Source organism: Eleutherodactylus coqui, chromosome 1, assembly GCF_035609145.1.
Source record: "Eleutherodactylus coqui strain aEleCoq1 chromosome 1, aEleCoq1.hap1, whole genome shotgun sequence".
Taxonomy (NCBI): domain Eukaryota; kingdom Metazoa; phylum Chordata; class Amphibia; order Anura; family Eleutherodactylidae; genus Eleutherodactylus; species Eleutherodactylus coqui.
Window position 1 is genome coordinate 194,152,592 of NC_089837.1, and position 8,672 is coordinate 194,161,263.

Genomic DNA, 8,672 nt, shown 5'->3' on the forward strand with positions numbered 1-8,672 from the left:
TGCAATGCGCTGGACAGCTCCGGCCCGTTTCTAATGAAACGCGGCTAGGAGCAGATTTTCGGGCGATTTTTGGGCCGATTTTTCGGCGCCGGTCACGCGATTTGCGCATGCGCATCCGTCATGCGATGCGCAAATCGCGTGAAAAAACGCCCGTGTGACTAAGGCCTCAATTAGCAAAATGCAAAGTGTATGAATAAAAGAGAAATCTAAATTAAATCAATATTTGCTGTGACCACCCTTTGCCTTCAAAACAACATAAATTCTTCTAGGTATAATTGCGCACATTTTTTGAAGGAACTCGGTGGGGAGGTTTTTCTCTTACATATTGGAGAGCTGACCACAAATCGTCTGTGGATCTAGACTTGCTCAAATCATTCTGTCTCTTCATGAAAGCCTAGACAGACTCTGTTGAGATCAGGACTCTGTAGGGGCCATATCTTCACTTCCAGGACCTCTTGTTCTTCTTCACGCTGTAGATAGTTCTTAATGACATTGCATGTATGCTTGCAGTTGTTGTCCTCCTGCAGAAAAAATTTGGAGTTAATCAAACGCCTTCTATGTTTGAAAAAAAAATCTTCAATAATCCACACTTGCCTTAACTTTTGAACAGTACTGTAGCTCAGCAGGAGGCACCTACCTAGGGGTAGCAGAAGCAAGATAGCTGAATTAAGGGATCAGCAAGATAGGAGGTTTTTGTTGTAATAGAGCGTGGGGATAGGCTGCAGAAGCAATGAGTTAAAGTCAGAGGTGTAGCCAAATCTCTGTATTAAGGCCCCATAGCTACTACGGTATGTGCTATTTATAATACCAATGTCTTCTTTTGTGGCAGAGGGACCTTTGCTTGGCCTGTTATACAGTATTATATAATGATATTGGAAGAGATATATTCAAATTCTTTAGGGAAATTGATTCAATTTTTTTAGTTCTTTTAAACACACTGATGCAAATGTTATTTTGAAACTTTTATAGTTTTCTCTTTTATTATTTAGTTGTATACATAGTTTTACTTCTTGCTCTGCCAAAGTTGCTTCGTAAGTAGAGATGAGCGAACGTGTTCTTCCGAGCTTGATATTCGTGCGAATATTAGGGTGTTCGGGATGTTCGTTATTCGTAACGAACACCATGCGGTGTTCTGGTTACTTTCACTTCCTTCCCTGAGACGTTAGCGCGCTTTTCTGGCCAATTGAAAGACAGGGAAGGCATTACAACTTCCCCCTGTGACATTCAAGCCCTATACCACCCCCCTGCTGTGAGTGGCTGGGAAGATCAGGTGTCACCCGAACATAAAAGTCGGCCCCTCCCGCGGTTCGCCTCAGATGCCGTGTGAGTTAGATGAGGGACAGTGCTGTTTGTACCGGAGCTGCTGTAGGGAAAGAATTGGTAGTTAGTGTAGGCTTCAAGACCCCCCAAAGGTCCTTATTAGGGCCACTGATAGCTGTGTGTTGGCTGCTGTTAGCAGTGGCAATTTTTTTTTTTCTCAAAATCGGCTCTGCAGAGCGTTGCACCTGGCATTAGGGACAGAAGTGCTGCATAGGCAGGGAAAGTGTTAGGAGTGAGTGTAGCCTTCAAGAACCTCAACGGTCCTTTCTAGGGCCATATTTAACCGTGTGCAGTACTGTCCAGGCTGCTGTTAGCTGTGCTGCATTTTTTTTTGCTTCTCAAAATCGCCTCTGCAGACCATTGCACCCTCCATTGATACTGCAGGGAAAGAATTGTATAGGCAGGGCCACAACACAGTTATTATTCATAGAATATACGCAGTGCTGCCTTTTGCTTGTAAAACAAGTGAAAATAATTCTATTTGTCCTGCCTCTGTCCGTCCTAAGGGCGGTGGACACGTGTCGGCTGCGTGTGCAACCTGTAAAAATCAGACGCACCCAGCTACGTTTTACTCCTGGCTTCGCCATTTGCTTTCCTTAATTGGGAAAAAAAATACCTGCTCTGCCACAGTTAATAACTCTGCTACCCTCACGTTCTGTGACACATTAGCAGGAAAACAGCACAGTTATTAAACTAAGATTATTCATTCACTAGAGGCAGTGGGGCCTTTCGTTTTCAAAAAAGGGAAAAAATTATATTTGGCCTGCAGTCTTGCGCCAATTTATTAGCTGCCTGTGAAATCAAATCACTGGTAATACAGCATGCTGAGGGGTAGGGGTAGGCCTAGAGGACGTGGACGCAGCCGAGGACGCGGAGGGCCAAGTCAGGGTGTGGGCACAGGCCAAGCTCCTGATCCAGGTGTGTCGCAGCCGACTGCTGCGCGATTAGGAGAGAGGCACGTTTCTGGTGTCCCCACATTCATCGCCCAATTAATGGGTCCACGCGGGAGACGGTTATTAGAAAATGAGCAGTGTGAGCAGGTCCTGTCCTGGATGGCAGAAAGTGCTTCGAGCAACCTATCGTCTACCCGCAGTTCTGCGCCGTCCACTGCTGCCAATCCGAATCCTCTGTCTGCTGCTCCTCCTTCCTCCCAGCCTCCTCACTCCACTACAATAACACCTGCTCAGGAGTGGGAACACTCCCAGGAACTGTTCTCGGGCCCCTGCTTAGATTGGGCAGCAGCGGTTCCTCTCCCACCAGAGGAGTTTATCGTCACTGATGCCCAACCATTCGAAAGTTCCCGGGGTCCGGGGGAAGAGGCTGGGGACTTCCGCCAACTGTCTCAACAACTTTCTGTGGGTGAGGAGGACGATGACGATCAGACACAGTTGTCTTGCAGTGAGGTAGTAGTAAGGGCAGTAAGTCCGAGGGAGCAGCGCACAGAGGATTCGGAGGAAGAGCAGCAGGACGATGAGGTGACTGACCCCACCTGGTGTGCAACGCTTACTCAGGAGGACAGGTCTTCAGAGGGGGAGTCAAGGGCATCAGCAGGGCAGGTTGCAAGAGGCAGTGCGGTGGCCAGGGGTAGAGGCAGGGCCAGACCGAATAATCCACCAAGTGTTTCCCAAAGCGCCCCCTCGCGCCATGCCACCCTGCAGAGGCCGAGGTGCTCTAAGGTCTGGCAGTTTTTCACAGAGACGCCTGACGACCGACGAACAGTGGTGTGCAACCTTTGTCGCGCAAAGCTCAGCCGGGGAGCCAACACCAACAGCCTCACCACCACCACCATGCGCAGACATATGATGGCCAAGCACCCCGCAAGCTGGGACGAAGGCCGTTCAGCGCCTCCGGTTTGCACCCCTGCCTCTCCCCCTGTGCCCCAACCTGCCACTGAGATGCAACCCCCCTCTCAGGACACAGGCACTACCGTCTCCTGGCCTGCACCCACACCCTCACCTCCGCTGTCCTCGGCCCCATCCAGCAGTGTAGTTCAGCGCACCGTCCAGCCGTCGCTTGCGCAACTGTTGGAGCGCAAGCGCAAGTACGCCGCCACGCACCCACACGCTCAAACGTTAACCGTCCGCATAGCAAAATTCATCAGCCTTGAGATGCTGCCGTATAGGGTTGTGGAAACGGAGTCCTTCAAAAGTATCATGGAGGCGGCGGCCCCGCGCTACTCAGTTCCCAGTCACCACTACTTTTCCCGATGTGCCGTCCCAGCCCTGCACGACCACGTCTCCCGCAACATTGTACGCGCCCTCACCAACGCGGTTACTGTCACGGTCCACTTAACTACGGACACGTGGACAAGCACAGGCGGGCAGGGCCACTACATCTCCCTGACGGCACATTGGGTGAATTTAGTGGAGGCTGGGACAGAGTCAGAGCCTGGGACCGCTCATGTCCTACCCACCCCCAGAATTGCGGGCCCCAGCTCGGTGGTGGTATCTGCGGAGGTGTATGCTTCCTCCACTAAAGCACCCTCCTCCTCCTCCTCCTCCTCTGTCTCGCAAACAAGATGTGTTAGCAGCAGCATGTCGCCAGCAGTCGGTGTCGCGCGGTGTGGCAGCACAGCGGTGGGCAAGCGTCAGCAGGCCGTGCTGAAACTACTCAGCTTAGGCGATAAGAGGCACACGGCCCACAAACTGCTGCAGGGTCTGACACAGCAGACCGACCGCTGGCTTGCGCCGATGAGCCTCCAACTGGGCATGGTCGTGTGTGACAACGGCCGTAACCTGGTGGCGGCTCTGCAGCTCGGCAGCCTCACGCACGTGCCATGCCTGGCCCACATCTTTAATTTGGTGGTTCAGCGCTTTCTGAAAAGCTACCCACGCTTGTCAGACCTGCTCGTAAAGGCGCGCCGGCTCTGCGCACATTTTCGCAAGTCCCACACGGACGCTGCCACCCTGCGCACCCTGCAACATCACTTTAAGCTGCCAGTGCACCGACTGCTGTGCGACGTGCCCACACGGTGGAACTCTACGCTCCACATGTTGGCCAGGCTCTATCAACAACGTAGAGCTATAGTGGAATACCAACTCCAACATGGGCGGCGCAGTGGGAGTCAGCCTCCTCAATTCCTTTCAGAAGAGTGGGCCTGGTTGGCAGACATCTGCCATGTCCTTGGTAATTTTGAGGAGTCTACCCAGGTGGTGAGCGGCGATGCTACAATCATTAGCGTCACCATTCCTCTGCTATGCATCTTGAGAAATTCCCTGCAAACCATAAAGGCAGCTGCTTTGCGCTCGGAAACGGGGGCGGGGGAAGACAGTATGCCGCTGGATAGTCAGGGCACCCTCCTGTCTATTTCTCAGCGCGTACAGGAGGAGGAGGAGGAGCATGAGGAGGATGAGGAGGAGGGGGAAGAGACAGCTTGGGCCGCTGCTGACGGTACACCGGCTGATTGCCTGTCATCCTTTCAGCGTGTATGGCCTGAGGAGGAGGAGGAGGAGGAGGAGGATCCTGAAAGTGATCTTCCTAGTGAAGACAGCCATGTGTTGCGTACAGGTACCCTGGCACACATGGCTGACTTCATGTTAGGATGCCTTTCTCGTGACCCTCGCGTTGCACGCATTCTGGCCCACGACGGATTACTGGGTGTACACACTGCTCGATCCACGGTATAAGGAGAACCTGCCCACTCTGATTCCCGAAGAGGAAAGGGGTTCGAGAGTGTTGCTATACCACAGGACCCTTGCGGACAAGCTGATGGTAAAATTCCCAGCCGACAGCGCTAGTGGCAGAAGGCGCAGTACCGAGGGCAAGGTAGCAGGGGATGTGCGTAGATCGAGCAGCATGTACATCCCAGGCAGTGCAACAGTCTTTAAGGGCCTGGCCAGCTTTATGGCTCCCCACCAAGACTGTGTCACCGCTCCCCAGTCACGGCTGAGTCGGCGGGAGCACTGTAAAAGGATGGTGAGGGAGTACGTAGCGGATCGCACGACCATCCTTGGTGACGCCTCTGCCCCCTACAACTACTGGGTGTCGAAGCTGGACACGTGGCCTGAACTAGCGCTGTATGCCCTGGAGGTGCTTGCTTGTCCTGCGGCTAGCGTCTTGTCGGAGAGGGTGTTTAGTGCGGCTGGGGGAATCATCACAGATAAGCGTAGCCGCTTGTCAACCGACAGTGCCGACAGGCTAACACTCATCAAGATGAACAAAGGCTGGATTTCCCCAGACTTCTGTTCTCCACCAGCGGACAGCAGCGATACGTAAGCAATACGTAGGCTGCACCCGCGGATGGAAGCTACGTTCTCTCTCACCATCCAAAACGGGGACATTTCTGCTTCATCAATCTGTGTCTAATATTCCTCCTCCTCCTCCTGCTCCTCCTCCTGAAACCTCACGTAATCACGCTGAACGGGCAATTTTTCTTAGGGCCACAAGGCTCACTCAAATAATTTTTCTGAACAATTTTTATAAGTTTCAATGCGCTTAAAAGCGTTGGAACTCTAACTTGAACCAATTTTTCGTTACACTGGGCTGCCTCCAGGCCTAGTTACCACTTAAGCCACATTAACCAAAGCGATTAATGGGTTTCACCTGCCCTCTTGGCTGGCCATGGCCAATTTTTGGGATGTACATTAGTACTGTTGATACAGCAATTTTTGTGGGCCCTCGCCTACAGTGTAATCAAATTAATTTTTAGCCCACCTGCATTACAGCTGACGTTACCTCAGCTGTGTTGGGCAATGCAATGGGATATTTTTATGTACCGCCGGTGGGTTCCAGGGAGCCACCCATGCTGTAGGTGCACACGGAGTTTTTAATACATGTGTCCACTTCTAAAGAACCCCAGTCTGACTGGGGCATGCAGTGTGGGCCGAAGCCCACCTGTATTACGCACGACATTACTACCTCAGCTGTGTTGGGCAATGCAATGGGATATTTCTATGTACCGCCGGTGGCTTCCTGGCACCCACCCAGGCAGTGGGTCCACAGGGAGTTTAACCTACATGTGTCCACTTGTAAAGAACCCCGGTCAGACTGGGGCATGCAGTGTGGGCCGAAGCCCACCTGTATTACGCACGACATTACTACCTCAGCTGTGTTGGGCAATGCAATGGGATATTTCTATGTACCGCCGGTGGCTTCCTGGCACCCACCCATGCTGTGGGTCCACAGGGAATTATAAATGCATCTGTTTCCACTTATAAAGAAACCCAGTCTGACTGGGGCATGCAGTGTGGGCCGAAACCCACCTGCATTAACCCTTTCCAGTCCACTGTGTGACCTGTGAAGACATTAGGGTTTAAGGCTGTACAGCTCCGTTGTTGGTAGACGTCCGTCGGGGTTTTCTTACTGTATATTGCCAGCCTCTCTGCTGTCGGAGCCTATCCTACGTGTCAGCTCATGCAGTACTGGCTTTAGCCAGCATATAGCGCCGTTGTATAACGGCAGAAAAAGAGTAAGCCCCCTAGGAAAACCATATACAAATTGGATTGGAAAGGGTTAAGCACAACATTACTACCTCAGCTGTGTTGGGCAATGCAATGGGATATTTCTATGTACCGCCGGTGGCTTCCTGGCACCCACCCATGCTGTAGGTGCACACGGAGTTTTTACTACATCTGTACACTTATAAAGAACCCCAGTCAGACTGGGGCATGCAGTGTGGGCCGAAGCCCACCTGCATTAAGCACGACATTACTACCTCAGCTGTGTTGGGCAATGCAATGGGATATTTCTGTGTACCGCCGGTGGGTTCCAGGGAGCCACCCATGCTGTGGGTCGACAGGGACTTCACAATAGGGACTTGTACCTGCCTGTGTCTATGAATTAAAAAGCCCGGTCTGACTGGGGCATGCAGACACCTTGACAGAATGAATAGTGTGTGGCACATAGGTTCCCCATTGCTATGCCCACGTGTGCAGCTCCTGATGGCGGTGGCACAGGATTCTATTTCTCATTGCTTCTGTACAGCATTGTGGGCTATCGCTCCGCCACTTTTAAAGAGGGTCGCTGCCTAGCCGTGCCAACCTCTGCAGTGTGTGCCTGCGGTCCCTCGTCATGGCAGAAGCAATTCTAAATAGACATGAGCGTGGTGTGGCATGAGGGCAGCTGAAGGCTGCCCAGGGACACTTTGGTGTGCGCTGTGGGGGGGAGGGGGGGCGGTTGGGCAGCATGTAACCCGTGATTGTGATTGTGCTTTGTTGGAGGTAGTGTGGTGCTTAGCAAAGGTATGCCATGCTAATGAGGGCTTTTCAGAAGTAAAAGTTGTTGGGAGGGGGGGGGGGGGCCCACTCTTGCCGGTATTGTGGCTTAATAGTGGGACCTGTGAACTTGAGATGCAGCCCAACATGTAGCCCCTCGCCTGCCCTATCCGTTGCTGTGTCGTTCCCATCACTTTCTTGAATTGCCCAGATTTTCACACATGAAAACCTTAGCGAGCATCGGCGAAATACAAAAATGCTCTGGTCGCCCATTGACTTCAATGGGGTTCGTTGTTCGAAACGAACCCTCGAACATCGCGGGAAGTTCGTTCCGAATAACGAACACCCGAACATTTTGGTGTTCGCTCATCTCTATTCGTAAGGAAAAAAGGCAGAACATTAGCACTGGCTAGCACTATGCAAAAAAAGTATGTTTTGAAGCTTAGCCATCATATAAATGATACAAATTGCAATGGTTTAACAATTATTGTGAAATGGAACTCATGACATGGTGCTGGAAAGTATAGCACTAATGGAAAGAGAGCAGCAGGAGGTTACTTATGCTAGACATGTCATGCAGAACATTATCAATAAGCTCTGATGTTTCACATGGGTCCTAAATAACTAATAAGGTTAACAGTAATAGCAGATGAACTAAGATGGAAAACACATTCACACATATATGGTATATATATATATATATATATATATATATATATATATATATATACACTCTTTGTAAAAAAAAATCAAGCACCTAGAAGGAGTTGTCGTCTTTCTGCAAAACTCGGCAAATGATTATAGTTGAGGCGTAGTTCCACTCTTGGCCTATAGTGGACCTCTTTTTCCGCTTGTGTAAAGATTGTCGATCACTGGCCATGCCTCTGCAACGCCATCAAAGACATTTCGGCCAGTTAACAGAATTTGAGAGAGGAATGCATTATTAACCGCTTAAGGACTGCCCCTTTTTTTCTATTTTCGTTTTTTGCTCCCCCCTTTTAAAAAAATCATAACTCTTTTATTTGTTCATCGACATAGCTGTATGAAGGCTTGTTTTTTGCGGGACGAGCTGTATTTTTTAATAATACCATATAATGTATCATATAATGTACTGAAAAACTTAAAAAAGATTCTAAGTGGAGTGAAATGACAAAAAATGATATTCAGCCATCTTTGGGTGCGTCTTGTTTTTATGGCATA